Below are 17,111 nucleotides of genomic sequence, written 5' to 3'. Positions count from 1 at the left end.
ATTACCACACGAATATCCAGCGGTTAATTAAACACTGTCTTGTATTGTATTGTATTGTATTGCTACATTCATAGTACAACAATGAACAAACATCCATGTGAGCCGGCCCCAGTTGTAGTGTTGGGATAAGGATCGTTGTTAGTTTGGTTTCCTACTTTTGTTTGTTCTAGGCCAAGTTAATATCTAGTACAAATTACCTAGTTAAATATTGTTAGGCCCAGGACACCAATATGAAATAATATGGTGTTCATGAAAATAAATATTTATGATAACATTATATAACTACCTTAAGTTGTATCATACACGAGCAGTGTCAAGCTAAAGTAAGGCGCGAACAGAAAGGGAATGCAAAGAGGAGTAATTTTGTCATATTAGACAATGGAGACACAAAGTAAATGAGAATGAAGTTCATGAAGTAGATTGTGCATCCAATAAAATCAAACTCCTTAATAAAGAACACTAACATAGTAACATTATCATTTGTGGAACCTTCTAAACTCTTTTAACATAAAAGAGAATATACCAATAAAATCAAACTCTAATGCTAAACCAGAAGGGGTTGTAATCCTAATCTACAATAATCTACTAATGTTATAAGTATGATATCTAGCATGACACGGGTCAGAGGTAGTACTTGGTGGGTTCTAACATTGAACGTGTAATCATGCGTCAGTCGATATTGTACTTTGTTATGTCATGCTAAATCCATGAAGAGATTAGAATACCCCAATGATCGGTCTTGAGCGGGAAGAATCACAGAAATATATAAGTGTAACGGTAACTACCAACATGGTTAGTCTTATCATCAAATAACCATCACTTAACTAACTATAACTAGCCACACTTAGAATATAAATATATGAAACTAAAACCATGGCCATTTGCGAGGAGCACTTTTACAACACACATTGATGCCTGTAACAGTGATGATTTAACAGCAACTTGCTCCACTCAGTGGCTCTGTAACAGTGATCTGCAGACCATTGATGCTTGAGTTGGGCAGGCAACATAAAAAGTAACACTTTTTCATTATACATAACAAACAAGCATATGGTTACAAGGAAGAAGAACTACTAGTACTGAAACATCCACAGAATTCCAGAAATGCCCACAAGGAAGTAAGTACAATGAGCACAATCGGGAAACGGGAAAAGAGAAACCACCTACAGACCTACATCAGACACATCTAATCATCTTCATCTCTTTTGTTACCCGTAAAGCTTGAAGCTGCTGCTGCAACACCACTAGCAGCAGTTTGCAAATCTGAAAGAGAATATGATCGCCATGGAGAACAATGATTTCTAGGAGACGGGTTAATTGATTCATTGATAGCGATTGGTGATATTCTGTGGCGTGCAGGTAAAGGTAAAGGTGGCCGAGAACCACCAGGTGATGAGCTTTCACCACCTGCAACCTTCTTTGATATTCCACTCCTATTTTTGTTGAGTATGACACTATGAGCAATCATGTTTTTGCGTTTCCTGTTGTATGCGTCTTCTGGTTTAACAATATCTTGAATGGATGGAGCAGACACCGCATCAGCAAGGCTGTATATGACTTTGATTTCCCAGAATAAAATGTTGATATACCTCTCCTAATAAACAAACAAATTCAACAAAAAGGATCAACCAAATATCGCTAGAGCAGTAAATGAATCGAACGTTAGGCGGGAAGTTCGTTTATTTAATAATAAAGAACATGAACAATGAATTTTGTTTAACTACATGAACGAAGAACAAAGGCCAGGTTCGTTCAATTGCATTCGTGAACGTTCGATCATGTGTTCGTTAACATTCGTTTAATGCTTATTGGTTTCTATTTGTTCATTAAAGTTTTCTAATGACTTTTCTAATCTTATCATATAGAGTTAAGCAAAATGATCAACTATAAAACAAAAATAGATAATTATATGTAAAATTAGCATATGAATGTCAACCATCAAAGGCATCAACACAAACAAACTGAACCATTGACACTAGTTAACCAAATCAAATAAAACATTGTGTGTTGACTTTTGTTCGTAAACGGTTAACAAACAAATTCATTTCCTTAGCAAACGAAGGCGTCGTTCAGTTAGGTGTTGGTGAACCGTGGTCCGAAGGCTTTGTTCTGTTTATAGCCCGAAATATGAGTAAAAGTGAAGTGCTTTGTATAAAAATTGGGGAAAATTGTAGGTGAAATAGCACATGCATGTGATCAAAATAGAATTCAATTGGAATGAAATCATAATATAAAAAACCTAACATGCAATAGTACAACAACAACAACAATAAGAAGAAGAAGAAGAAGAAATGAATGATACTTGAGGGCCAAAGCGTTTTCCAAATCAGATAAGTTGTTCAAAGAGCCTTTGAATAAGCTCTGGACCTCTTCACCGGCATCTGAATCACCAGAGGCGTCACTGTTATTACCGATGGAAGAAGAAGAACTGCTTGAATCATGTTCATCGTCTTCTTTAACTCCTCCGGTGAAGTCAAAGCTCCGATGATGATTATTATTATCACTGGAGGAGGAATTGTAGATCCACATCATCTAAGTAAAGTCAAGGTGTGAGAGAGATCCGCTTGATTAATATTATCAATCAATCAGTAGTCTGTAAACAGTTGAGGCATCATCTGATCTGATGAAGCTTTTAGCATAACAATTAACAAGAGTTAATAATAATAATAATAATAATAGATAGGGATCATACAGACACAACAAAAATGGAACAAGAGGGTTTTGAGGTTACACAGAAATGGGCCTTCCTTCTTTCTTATCCTCGGGCCACCATTTGTGTTAAAATAATAAACCAACCGGCATTCACTCGTTAATAATAATTAACTATTGGATTAAACAATTGCTATATGATATTTGAACCGGTTTCAAGTAGTATCAGTAGTTTTGTAAGCGAATCAAACGTTTATCAATTTTTTGATGAGAAGTTATTTATTTGATAACCAATGAACACAAACTTTAATGTTCATTTGATTAGACGAATGAACGTGAACATACATATTGTTCATGAATGTATGTTCCTTTAAGTTTTAATAAATATGTAAATGGTTATATTTATAAAAAAAGTATAAACATAAAAGGGGCTTGTTTTAAATTATGGATGTTTAGGCAATTATGTTCATTTGTATGCGTTTATATTTGTTCAATTATGTCCGTTTAACTTCGTTTTTGTTAGTTTACATTCAAGAAATGTTCATTTAGTTTTTCAATAAACAAACATTAGAGAACACGAACATGCGCATTTTCTTAATGAACGAGAATGAACACAAATTTTGTTTGTCTATATGTTTGTGTTTAGTTAAAATTAAATGAACGAACACGGACATGAACACGTCTCTGTTCTTGTGCATTTCTTCATTTAGATGTCTATTTGTGCGTCAATATTAAGAAGAAAAAGAAATATAAGTGTCACACAATTAAGATTTTAAAACACAAGACAATTTAAATGTTGTTTTCATGTATATATAAAGAACATAAAGCAATTACACATAGATAATATAAAATTATTTGTCACACGATTATTAAGGCTTCTAGTTTTTCTTCAACAACTTGTATGTATATGCTCAATCTACGCAACAACAGGGTAAGATGCACACGTTGCAATACCTACATAGTAATCAGTTAATCACAACAAATTAAACAGCATCATTTTCATCATACATATATATAAAAAAAGAAATCATTTTCATTTATCTGGGAATGAATATATGTGACATACCACACATGTTTTTGCCCATCTCCATCTTGAAGTAGCCATTCAAACCCCATTTTGTTCCCCATGAGTTCTTCATAAGCCAGTACGGGACACCATTTTCGACACCGTATCCGACTGCAACAACTGCATGGTTCACATCCTGCCCAAATTTCATGCATGCATATATATAGTGAAGGATTAATCTTGAATATTAATAGAGTTAAGGTTTATTATGTTATTTTACTTATTTGAATTGTAGTAAGTTTAGGAAAGGTATGTCTTGGAGAGCAAGTTTAGTAGGTCTATAAATAAGGTCAATTTATTAGTTTTATTGGTGAGAGATAGGAGAGAGTTAAGAGAGAGTCAAGGAGTCTCATCTCCATGTACGTTTGATAAGTTCGTTTGTTAAGTTCGTTAGATATATGAAAAGAGTCGAGGGTTGTCTCCTCAATATCTCGTGTTCGTTTGTTTGATAAGTTCGTTTGATTCGGTTGTTTGATCCGCCTGGGCCAACAATTGGTATCAGAGCTCGATTAGCTCTTGAAGATCATAAACGTGAGGAAAGAAAAGTGAGTCGGAACGAAAATCTTTCGGAGTACTGGTTCACCGCATTGCTGTCTACTGCCATATTATGATTGTGAGGAAATTGTGATTACATATTAATAACCGTCACCATTATATATTATATTGGTTTGTGATTTGTGTTTTGAAAAAAGCTTCTGCCGACATTAATATTATTATATGCAATTGACATATTTGTTTTGTGAGTTTACAATTAATTCATCATCATTGGATTAAGTCGGTGAACACCAGGAAAAGAAAAGGAAGTAATCCCTATTTTTGGTGGAGATCAAAAGTATATTATATTCTTTTGGTGTGTACGCCGAACAAGAAAAAAAGAAGAAAATCGAAACCGTTTGAATCACCACTGACCTTGTTAGGATTGTGACATGTCCGGTAATAAAGAAGCGGGAAGTTCGGGTACAATGAAAGAATCGATAGGTGGTTTTGTGTTGCAAGCACCGAAGTTAACGTCGACCAACTACGCGTCATGGTGAAAATTATTTTGGGTGCAAACGGTTTGAACGATGCGATTGATAAAGAAAAGGGTGTGGGAATTGAAGAAAGAAAGAAGTTTATGGCGTTGGGTGTTATCTTTCAAACCCTTCCTGAAGACGTGATGCTTCAGATGGCCAAGTATTCGGAACCGAAAGATGTTTGGGAAGCGTTAAGAGTTCGTTATCTTGGTGCAGAAAGAACTCAAAAGACTCGTGTTCAAATGCTAAGAACCGAGTTAGATGGATTGAAGATGGGGGAGACGGAAAGTATTGATGATTATGCAGCAAAGCTGGGTGGAGTACAGTCAAAGTACAAGAGCTTGGGAGCGGTACTTGAAGAAGAGGTTTTGGTAAGAAAAGTTCTTGAACTCTATGCCGGATAAATATTTACCTGTTGTTTCTTCGATGGAGCTACTCGCAGACATCGAAACAACGGCGTTTGAAGATGTGGTTGGACGTTTGAAGGCATATGAAGAAAGAAACAAGTTCAAGAATGTGAATGGAAGTTCATCTCAAAGTCAGCTCTTGTTCACCCAAAACGAAAAGAAAGTTGAAAACTACCATGGAAATGGTAGAGGTCGTGGAAGATACAACGGACGAGGAAGAGGGAATCCAAGATGGAATGATGAACGGGGTCAATACCGAAAAAAGAACCCTGAAGAATGGGAAGATAGAAGGAAGTATGTAACGTGCTACAACTGTGATAAGATTGGGCACTACTCGAATGAATGTAAAGAACCAAGCAAAGGGAGTGATGAAGTGAATTTGACAAATAAAGAAGATGATGTTGATTCTTCTTTGTTCATGGCGGTTGGTTCAATAAAGAAAGTAAGTTTGAATGAAGAAAGGGTTATCCCTAGTGTGTTTGAAAAGGATGAAAAGAATGAAAGTACATGGTACTTAGACAATGGTGCAAGTCATCATATGTCAGGAAAGAAAGAGTTTTTTACTACCTTGGATGAAGGAGTTTCGGGTCAAGTGAAGTTTGGTGATGGATCCGAGATCGAAATCAAAGGTAAAGGTCATGTGACTGTGGCAAGTAAGACTGGTGAAAAGAAAACGTTTGATGTTTTTTATATCCCTAAGTTGAAGACCAATCTTCTTAGCTTGGGAAAGTTGGATGAAGGATGTAAGATTGAAATAGCCAATGGTATATTGAGACTATATGATAAGAAAGAGAGATTGTTGATGAAGGTTCAGAGAAATCTGAATATGACGTACAACATCAAGCTTCAGGTATGTTGTAATCCTAATAACTTTGAAGTTGAAAAGAAAGAAAGTTATGATGTGAAATCGATTATGAAAGTGAAGGATATTCGGTTAGGAACAATTCCGAATAATTTGTTTGGAGTTCATGAAAGTATTGGTCAAGAACGAATTGATGAGAAGAAGAGAGATAAGAAAGAAAATGACAATGTGGTTTCAAAGTTAAGTACGGAAGGAACGAATGCTAAGTTTGAAGAATCGGTGAAACAAGTATGCTATAGTCAGTTGAAAAGGAGGAACAAATGCAAAAAGAAATACAATTCAAGATTAAGGGGGTGAATGAAAGATTAATCTTGAATATTAATAAAGTTAAGGTTTATTATGTTATTTTACTTATTTGAATTATAGTAGGTTTAGGAAAGGTATGTCTTGGAGAGCAAGTTTAGTAGGTCTATAAATAAGGTCCAGTTTATTAGTTTTATTGGTGAGAGATAGGAGAGAGTTGAGAGAGAGTTAAGAGAGAGTCAAGGAGTCTCATCTCCATGTACGTTTGATAAGTTCGTTTGTTAAGTTCGTTTGATATATGAAAAGAGTCGAGGGTTGTCTCCTCAATATCTCGTGTTCGTTTGTTTGATAAGTTCGTTTGATTCGGTTGTTTGATCCGCCTGGGCCAACATATAGTTTAGTTGCGAAACTAAACAACATCAATAATACTATATAGTAAAGAAAAAATGAAAGCCATAAAGAGTTACCATTGAACCGTTACGACAAACATCACTAGTAAAAACTCCTCCGCTGTAAAGTCCAAAGGGTGGAACCACCTGAAACACTACACTCACCGGACGAACAATACCTACGGCATGCTTTAATTCATCCTCACTACCCTATACATAGATGTACAAAACAAATTACCACCATATCCTAGTTAATTGTTACTAGGATGTACCTCGGTTATATTGACAACATTAACAACTTGGACTGCAGCCTTCTCTTGTGAGTATTTGCAATCTCTGTCGTCTTCTCCAATGTAAGGATATGCTTCCTCGGTGTCCAGTCCACCATTATACATGATATACTCATAAGCTTGAGAAGGCAACCCACCTTTGCAACCAAAGTTATTATAATCACCTGCGCAGTCCAGAAGTTGTTGCTCAGATAGATTAACAGGTTTCCCATAAGCCTGCGCATAAGCAGCCTCAAGCGCTCCAGTCGTGCTGCATAATAATTAGTAATATTATTTAAGACCATTTTATATATGTTGTGACACCAGACCCTACTTATAGCTTTGCTATTGGTCGGAGTTTACTGGTTATGTGTTGTTGTTGTTGTTCAGATATATTGTGAGTTTTAGTATGTGAACCACCTACCTAAATGTCCAACAAGCTCCACAAGATCCTTGAGTCTTCACTGGGCTCACAATTCCTGCTTCCCTCCAATCTTGCTGCAATCAATTCAGATTACATAACAAGAAAGTAAACCGCACTATATATATGTTATTTAATATTCTATGCATCTTGATCTAGCTACTGTTAGTGGAAGAATGTCATAGGTGAGATTGTGATTGCCCTTCTTAGTAGCCGAACAATTTTGAGAAGCTCCGAGTTTGCTTTTGCTGAATTCTTCCCATGTCATATCAGCAAACTCTGTTTCATGCAACACAACTTGTTCACTAAACTAAACAAAACAATATTTTATTTAGGATTGAAAAGACGGATCACCGTTGATTCCAAGAGTATAGGAAAGCCCCTTGTTGTTATGCGAGGCAATCGTCTCCAGACTTTGAACGAATATCGAATACCTCTTTTTCATTTCATCGCTAGTTTCGTATTTCTTCCCATAACTATTTGAAATACAATTAAATTTGAGCTCATTCAGCAAAGTCATAACTAGTTAGTATGAATATATTTATATGTATGAATGTTGAACCTGTGAACGAATCAAGCAAAGGCGAGGGCATGATGAGTTCTACCAATAACTTGAAGAACAGAAGTTTCAAGTTCTCGTAGGCCATCAGACACCACTTGTCTTATAGGATTATCGTCGGAAAAAGTGGTGGAAGGTGCTACTAATTTGGCCCAGGTGATAATCAGAACTACGATGGTTGACGCAGTCGACATTTTTAAGTAAGTAATAAAATTATTGAGACTTGAATTGCATTAAGATCTGTTTATGAAGCAACACTTAAGAAAAAACAATTAAGTGTGTCACATACCACATTGAAGGAAACATGAATGTTTTATGATATTAGAATTCTGTTTGTTTTTTCTGGAGTGTCCATTATGCATGAACAAGATTAGTTCAAACAACATAATACACTTTATGTTGGTTTTAAATAATCCCAAACAACGAAATAGCTTGTGACGTTCCTAACTTTTATCATTTTTTGTACCAACCACAACGAAATCTAACGTCGCTAGTTTTTGATGACGTGACATGTTTGCGTGTAAAAATATTGCTTATGTGGCATATGCGTGGTATGTTTATGTGACATATTGCACCACCAGCACCACCCCCACAACCGCCTTTGAATATGTCACTGGGCATATGCGTGGTATGTTTATGTGACATATTGCACCACCAGCACCACCCCCACAACCGCCTTTGAATATGTCACTGGGCCATTAACCCCGAACCAATAAATAATTTTTCTAGCTAGCCATGTTGCTACACATGAATGAATATAAACTCACATGGGTTCTTTTGTTTTACAAAAAGAAGAAAACTTAAATGGACTCAAATTTTATGAGGTCAACATTCAAACTCATCGTTCTTGAATGGTAGAGTTGGCTAAGTTCTATCGAAGAAAACCATCCCTAAAATTATATGAGGTCGACATTCAAACTCATCGTTCTCGAATGGTAGAGTTGGCCAAGTTCTACCGACAAAAACCATCTCTAAAATTATATGATGTCGACATTCAAATTCATCGTTCTCAAATGGTAGTTCTACCGACGAAAACCAACCCGCACTGAAACAACATGGGTGGGTGCGGTGATATGTTGCAAACATGTTTTTCCATGTCGTTCCGTAGTAGCACGTACGCCCACAACCTTAAATGTTTGAACTCAAGTATAGTTTAAATGAATAATAGTTAATTTAAAATCTAATTTGTATATTGAGTTAAACTTGTTTGGTTTTTGAATGAATCCAAGGCATTGTTATTGTCTTATATCAAATTTAACGGACTCTAGTTTGTAAATCTTTTCATATTAAGAGTAATAAACTATATTATATTCATTTCTTGTGGAACACTCAGGGCTGTCTTCCCTTTCTTTTTACCACCGGTCGCCACTAAAAGCAAGCACTAGATATGATTATGACTTACCTTATTAACCATGGGGTGAATGGGTGTGAGATTCCGTGCTGTCATACATGATCTACACCTTATTTAAATTCAACATACACCTCTATTTCTCATACATTCACAGACTTACTTTGAACTCAATCCCTTTCTCTCTTCATCTCTAAAGTCTAAACTAACACCTTCAATTCATCATCCCATGGCTACCCTTCTGCAGGCCACACCTTTCTCTTTACCCTTCCATGCTCCACACCAGAATGTATCATTCACCGGAAGGCTCGTATTTCACAAATCAAGGCCAATACGGCCTTTAAAAATCCAAGAAACTCTAGATAAGCTTGTGATGGTCTCTCTAGAGCTGGAGGAATTTATTGAAAGTAAGAGCAAACTCTCAAGGCACGACGCCTTGCAAATAGTATGGGAAATTAATTAATGGTATGCATTCTCTCAAAACAAATTCATTCAAAAGTAATTCAATGATTCTGATATTGTGTGTGTGTGTGTGTGTTCAGCCTCCATCCTTTAAGGTTCCGGATATCACAACAAACAATAACCTCTGACAATCTTTAGACAGAGGGTGGAGGTTGACAGGTTGCAGATTCCGGCCATTATATCCAATCACTTTCCAACACAACAATCTGTCATCCTACCAGTCTCACAGGAGAGGGAAACTTTCTTTGAAACCGAATTGTCGTCTCAGGAGAGTGCTATGAGAATGTGTTTGACGTACACCTCAAGGCACAACTCGTGGTAATTACTAATTAGTTTTTAATTTTCCTTAAACTGCTCACCTATTTATATGGTCATTTTCTCTCTTCATGTATAGGATAAAGAAAGCGGAAGAATTAACTGCAATGATATATTTAGTCTCCTATTCCAAAAGAGTTACTTCTATCGTCACCAAATGTTCCAACTCAAAGGCAAGTACAGCTGCCGGTGACATCGGAGATGCAGGCCTTTTTAAAAGGCCGGACACATATCTCAATAGATGAAGTTGTACTCGGTGTTGAAGAGTATGTGAAAGTCAATGGCCTTGAGGTAACGGTTTTCTCAATTATGTTAAACTCTTGTAGTTTTAATTGTTTTCTCAAAACTATAATACGTGAGTTTTTGTTGTTTCATTATGGGTCAATGTTTGTCATGGTAACAGTGAACTGCGATGAACGATTCAAAAAGTTGTTCGGACGAGGCAGAGTGGAGTTCAATGAAATTCCGCGCTTGTTAAAAGGGCATTTTGTCAAGACCAATTAGGGTATCATGTATTGTGGTTTGTTGTTGTATTATGGGTGTATGTAAGGCTAAGTGATGCATTGTAACAAGTTTACTTTTGGATATCATATCATCAAACAGTCCATTTCTATTTTCTGCAGTCTCATTCCGATAATATTAATTGTATTATCCTCATCTTTGTAACCATGAAAAACATCATGTTCGTTGTCAAACTGGAGAAGCCTTTTAACACATTTAGGCTGATATCCGACGTTACTTTGACTATGCAAATAAACTCAACCACAGTGTCTAGGGTTTCAAACAGCGAATCTGAAATCTTTTCTGCTATATCAGTTAATGCGAAAACAATACAAGCACCTGTAGTTAACTCCTTTATCAAAAAGTTCATGATTCCGTTTTTTATCGATTAATCCAGAATGTACCGAAGAAGCGTCGGTTGCAACATAATGAAGAAGCAGTTCATATCCATCTTCATTTATAGCATACGGGCACCCGATCAAACATTCCTAAAATAAACCCTTCTAATTAAACATCACATTATTCTTTATATCAAAGTCAGACTATCCGGTTTTGGCTGGAGGAGTTAGAAGACGCGAAAACAGTTTATATAAAGAATAATGTGATGTTTAGAAGGGTTATTTTAGGAATGTTGGTCGGGTGCTCCAATGGTATAAATAAACGATGGATATGAATTGTTTCTTCATTATGTTGCAACCGGTACGCTTCTTTGCTAGCTATTTGAAACTCGAGATACCGCAATTGACTATTTGCAAAGTCAAAACTAAAGGTTGTTGGATAACTGCTTAAGTGTGTCAAAAGACTTATTGTGTTCATACACGCTAATGAAACTATACTAATTTTATGATTAGCCATTATGGCAAGTGATATGCCTTTACGTAGTAACTAACACATTTATTTTCATCTTTACTTTTATGTACTAAACCCATGAAAACTCACTAAAATATGTAACCAATTATTATTATTATTTAAGTTGTTCTTTAGACCAAAGTTATCCAGTCTAGGTTGCCTCCCAATTCACTAAAACCATCCCTAGAAATTATATGAGGTCGACATTCAAGCTCATCGTTCTCGAATGGTAGAGTTGGCCAGGTTCTACCAACGAAAATCATCCATAAAATTATATGAGGTCGACATTCAAGCTCATCGTTCTCGAATGGTAGAGTTGGCCAAGTTCTATCGACGAAAACCATTCCTAAAATTATATGAGGTCGACATTCAAACTCATCGTTCTCGAATGGTAGAGTTGGCCAAGTTCTACAGATGAAAACCATCCCTAAAATTATATGAGGTCGACATTCAAATTCATCGTTTGCGAATGGTAGTTCTACCGACGAAAACCAACCCGCACTGAAACAACATGGGTGAGTGCGGTGATATGTTGCAAACATTGAAATGACGTTTTTTCGTGTCGTTCCGTGGTAGCACGTACGCCCACAACCTTAAATGTTTGAACTCAAGTATAGTTTAAATGAATAATAGTTAATTTAAAATCTAATTTGTATTTGTATATTGAGTTAAACATGTTTGGTTTTTGAATTAATCTAAGGCATTGTTATTGTCTTATATCAAAGTTAACAGACTCTAGTTTGTAAATCTTTTCATATTAAGAGTAACAAACTATATTATATTCATTTCTTGTGGAACACTCAGGGCTGTCTTCCCTTTCTTTTCACCATCAGTCGCCACCAAAAGCAAGCACTAGATATAATTATGACTTACCATATTAACCATGGGGTGAATGGGTGTGAGATTCCCTGCTGTCATGACATCATACATGATCTACACTTTATTTAAGCTCAACATACACCTCCGTTTCTCATACATTCACAGACATTTTGAACTCAATCCCTTTCTCTCTGCATCTCTAAAGTCTAAACTAACACCTTCAATTCATCACCCCATGGCTACCCTCCTGCAGACCACACATTTCCCTTTACCCTTCCATGCTCCACGCCAGAATGTATCATTTAGGGGTGAGCAAGATAAGGGTCGGACCCTTGAAACCCGGTTACCCGACTCTTAAAACCCTTAATTAGACCCGAATAAATAACATGGGTAGGGTAAAGGGTATTTAAATTTCACCTTAAAGGGTAAAAGGGTTCTAAGGATCCGACCCTTTTGCAATCCCTTGACCCTTTTACTAGATAGATATGCATCAGATTCACGATTAATATAAAATTTATGAGAGATTTGTATTTCATATATGATTCATCAGAAATTTCCAACTACTAAGAAAAATAAAAATAAAGGGCCATACTACTGAATGGAAACATATATATGAAAATCACTTAATTGTTCTCTACAAATAATTTGTGAATGTGAATATTGCTTGCATCAATTCAAACGATTGATAAACTTTCGAAGTTAAATTTTACTATGTTATTAAATGAAAGTATAATTGTTCTTGATTCATGCATTAAAGTCATTTATGATATATGCAACTTGTAAATGCAGAAAAAGAAGATGTGATTACGGTCTTAAAAGGTAAAGGGTTGGACCCCTGAAACCCTTATTTATACCCGACTTTTTTATTGGTTAGAGGGTAGAGTCTCGGGTCCAAGTTTCTTTCTAAAAGGGTAAAGGGTCCGGGTAGGGTATTAGGTAAAAGGGTCGGGTCTTACCCTTTGAAAAGTCCTAGTATCATTCACCGGAAGGCTCACATTTCACAAATCAAGGCCAATATGGCCTTTAAAAATCCAAGCAAAGTTCGATGAGCCATTAGTGACTTCTCCTAAAATGGAGAAATTCTTAGGAGGGGTTAAGTTAATTGACGGAAACATAGTGATGCAATTTGTATGGGCATACATAGTTGAGCATGACCTATGGTAAGCATTATTTAAAAAAAAAAATCATTCAAACATAATTCAATGATTCTGATATTTTGTGTGTGTACGTATTCAGGGTCCTTACGTTAAGAATGCAAAAATAACGACGGACAAAAAACTCATAACCTTGTTTGGGCCGAGGGCGGAGGTCCACATGTTGTAGATCCAAAGTCTGATTTCTCGTCACTTTCCTACACAATGCACAGTGGAGCTTCCGGTGTCTTCGGAGATGGAAAAGTTCCTCTGTGGAAGAAAAACAATATCAAGAGATGAGCCCCTAAAAATATTCGCCATGTACGTATTGGAAACCCCCCCCCCCCGAGGTAATTAGTTTTTATATCACACTCGCTTGTGAGGGGTTACATGGGTATGGCGAGTTCATATAATTTAATCCAAAGTCGTTTATCCTTAAAAAAACATGGAACATCCTTAAAACTCTTCTTTGGTTCATGTATAGGATGAAGTGGGATGATTCCATGTGATGTTACTCTTAGTAGACTCTTCTGAGGAAAGAGTCTCCTTATACTTCACGAGCTGCCAGGCTTCATTGCGACACATTTCCCAACAAGGTATGAGGTGTTGCTACCAGTTTCGCCAGAGCTGCAGACGTTTCACGATAGATGAGGCGGTTGTCGCCATTGAAGATTACGCCTTCGAGAACGGACTCACGTTAACGATTTTCTCAAATATATTTAACTCTCATAATTTTAATTGTTTTCTCTAAACAATAATATGTGACTTTTTGTTTTTCTCTAGGGAGCATCCTATAAGATGGCGCACGTCCACTGTGATGCCAGGCTGCGGGATCTGTTCGAAGTCGACCGGATCGACTTCAATAAAATGCCCACCCATTTGGCGAAACAGAGAAGGATGATTAGACACCATTAAGTGTTGATTTTGTGTAGTTACGGAACTTACGGTGCTATGATTGCATCCGATTTCTAGTTTACGGTTAGTTTGATTCGGTCCTAACTACTACAAAAACAGGTAGTTGTTACAGCCAAATCCGTAGCAAACAGGGTGTTAGCTACGGATTTGCTACGTAAGTACAAGTCTCGTAGCTAACTTATTTGCCATGGATTTTTGCTACGGAATCAGAATTTTGCTACGACTTTAGCTACCGAAAAAGACGTCGTCATTTTAGCTATATTAGCTACAGATTTTGCTACGAAATATTAGTTACGGAATTTTGCTACGATTTTTTAGCTACGAATTGTTAGCTATGGATTTTTAGTTACGAATGTTGCTACGGACTTTTAACCAAGGAATTTTCTACAAAATTACGTGTTTTAGGTACAGATCGATTTTGCTACGACTTTTATATTGATTTTTAGCATATACTAATAATCCTGTTTAATATTATTGTTTTATTTATATTTTCTTGTTTATAAAAATACATCATATCACATTAAAATACAATCACAAATCAACCAGTAATTTATATTAAGTGATAACGATACAAATTATCCATAATATGCCTCTATTTATATAGTTTATCAAACTACAAATAAATATAGAATATCCATAAATATTATTAAGTGATGAAACGATCACCAGTACAAAACAACATACAAGTTATGCTTAAATGCCAAACATGCTATCATCTTCAATTCTTCATCATCAACTACATCAGAGGAGGGGGGCTTTTTATCATCATTTGCATTGCATATCTTCTCACATAAATTTGAATATAATCTCAAGTTGAGGGCTAAGGTCAACTACAAATATGTATTTGGCCTGCAAAAACAAAATGAAGATATCACAATCAAATGAAAGAACTCAAGAAGTGACTTATGTATTAATACTACAACAACAACCCTGTTGTATCTTCTTTTGGCTACTGGTTTATGCAGAAGTAACTTTAATTGACTGCCAACACCTACAAATATATTTTTAGATATCAGTTAGTAATGACTAACAAGAAGAATGTAAAGTAGATATTGATAAATGATTTCTTTTTCACTTACATATTCCTTCCATTGAAGACCACAATAGCTAGAGTAGCGAAACGGTGATCAAAGTAATTGAGAATTAATCTATATGATGACGTAAATTCATATAAAGAAGAATAAAGGCATTAGTGGTTGTAACTTATATATGAGTGACGCACCAGAAAAATAACAAATAGCCAAAATATGATAATAGAGTTGTTTAAACAATATGGTACAAGATTGATGATAAGGGAAAAAAATATCAGTACAAAATTATTCAGAGAAAAACATGACAAAAATCACAATGTGGTAAATAGAAAGCTAATTGCATGCTAAACATAATTAAACAACTTAAGTACTTATCATTTCAATGAAACCATTACCTGTTTATCAAATAAATAAATTAAATATCCCCACTTTCTTATACAACATAGCCAAACAAACAAAAAATGAAGCAGCCGATGGATGATAGTCGTCCTTTGTAACCTCAACAACAACCTCTACTTGGGGAAATTCATCAAACAGTTGGTATGCATCTTATTTGTAAACAAAACACTGATTCACGATGTTTATGCACTATATTAACTCAAATTAGTTGGATACATACAAGTAAATAACAATGATATTAATATAATATAAACATTCATCAGATTGCATATACCAAATTATACAATTGCACGTCCATAACCAGTTACTGCTTCGCTGCTAAGCACTATTGATAAATCAACATTCATGAGAGGGCAGATAAAAGGAAAGAATCGCGAATCGAGAGACACAAATTGAATATAACCTGCTATTATTGATTGACATGGGTGAAAGTGGAGCACCAGGATAAAAAGATGATTGGGATTGGGGAACGAATTTTAAGGAAGTGAAGGAGGTGATGCCGATTTAATGGGGAAGATGGGCGTAAATAAATTGGATTTGGATTGAAATTGGGGGAAAATTAATTTTTGAGGAAAAACAAATGTAACACACTAATTTTTGGGGAAATTAACAGAGGGAAACTCATTTTTAATGACGTAAATAAAGTTTTTTATATTAATATTTTAACACACTAAAATAATATATATTAAGAGATAAATATAGCATTATAAAAATAATACAAATTAAAGATAAAACATTTTCAACGAAAAATTATATAAAATTATAAACAAATATAAAGTATAATGTTTTACATATTATAAAATTAAATAAAAGTTATAAATGTTATATAAAAGTAATATGATGTACAAAAAGATGAATAATGGAAGAGAGATGGTTGCTAGAGTCGAGATATTGTCGAAAAATAGAGTTGGAGATGAAGTTTGAGCGTGATGGGCATTAGTATATCATGTCAAGTGCTTAATGTGTTAGATTTGATGAGTGGACATTGATAACGAATGAACAAAGTTGACTTTATTTCACTAACTTAACATCGTTTTGACTTTGATTAACTAAGAATGATATCATACATGTCTTATTGAATCATATTGAATTGTAATAGTCATAACAACATTTAATGGGGCACAATAGCCACTATTATTGACTTTGATTAACCTCCACCACCCACCACCACCATTATTGCTCACCGCCCACCACCGCCACCACCAACCATCGCTCCCGGCCATCACCACCACCGCCCACCACCCACCACCACTCACCACCACTATTACTGCTCGGCGCCGCCCACCACGCCACCACCCCATTGCTCCCGTCCATCCACTTACCACCACCACCCACCACCACCATTACTACTTACCGCCCACCACCGCCACCACCAACCATCGCTCCCGGCCATGACTACCACCGCCACCACCAACCATCGCTCCCGGCCATCACCACCACCGCCCACCACCCGCCATTTAC

General features: G+C 35.9%; 1 long non-coding RNA gene across 1 annotated transcript; it reads right to left on the bottom strand.

Annotated features, from left to right (window-relative positions):
- Positions 1-1,009: 1,009 nt before the first annotated feature.
- On the bottom strand, positions 1,010-2,614 carry LOC143561501 (uncharacterized). Its single transcript, XR_013140318.1, has 2 exons — positions 2,303-2,614; positions 1,010-1,594 (listed from the first exon to the last, which is right to left on the bottom strand). It is a non-coding gene; the product is annotated as an uncharacterized LOC143561501 (long non-coding RNA).
- Between the last annotated feature and the right edge of the window lie 14,497 nt (positions 2,615-17,111).

This window comes from Bidens hawaiensis, unplaced genomic scaffold (assembly GCF_021521415.1).
Source record: "Bidens hawaiensis isolate Kalapana, Puna unplaced genomic scaffold, B.hawaiensis_p1.1 tig00001177_1, whole genome shotgun sequence".
Lineage (NCBI taxonomy): Eukaryota > Viridiplantae > Streptophyta > Magnoliopsida > Asterales > Asteraceae > Bidens > Bidens hawaiensis.
The sequence above is the reverse complement of the archived record's forward strand: the minus strand, read 5'-3'. Positions and strand labels throughout refer to the sequence as shown.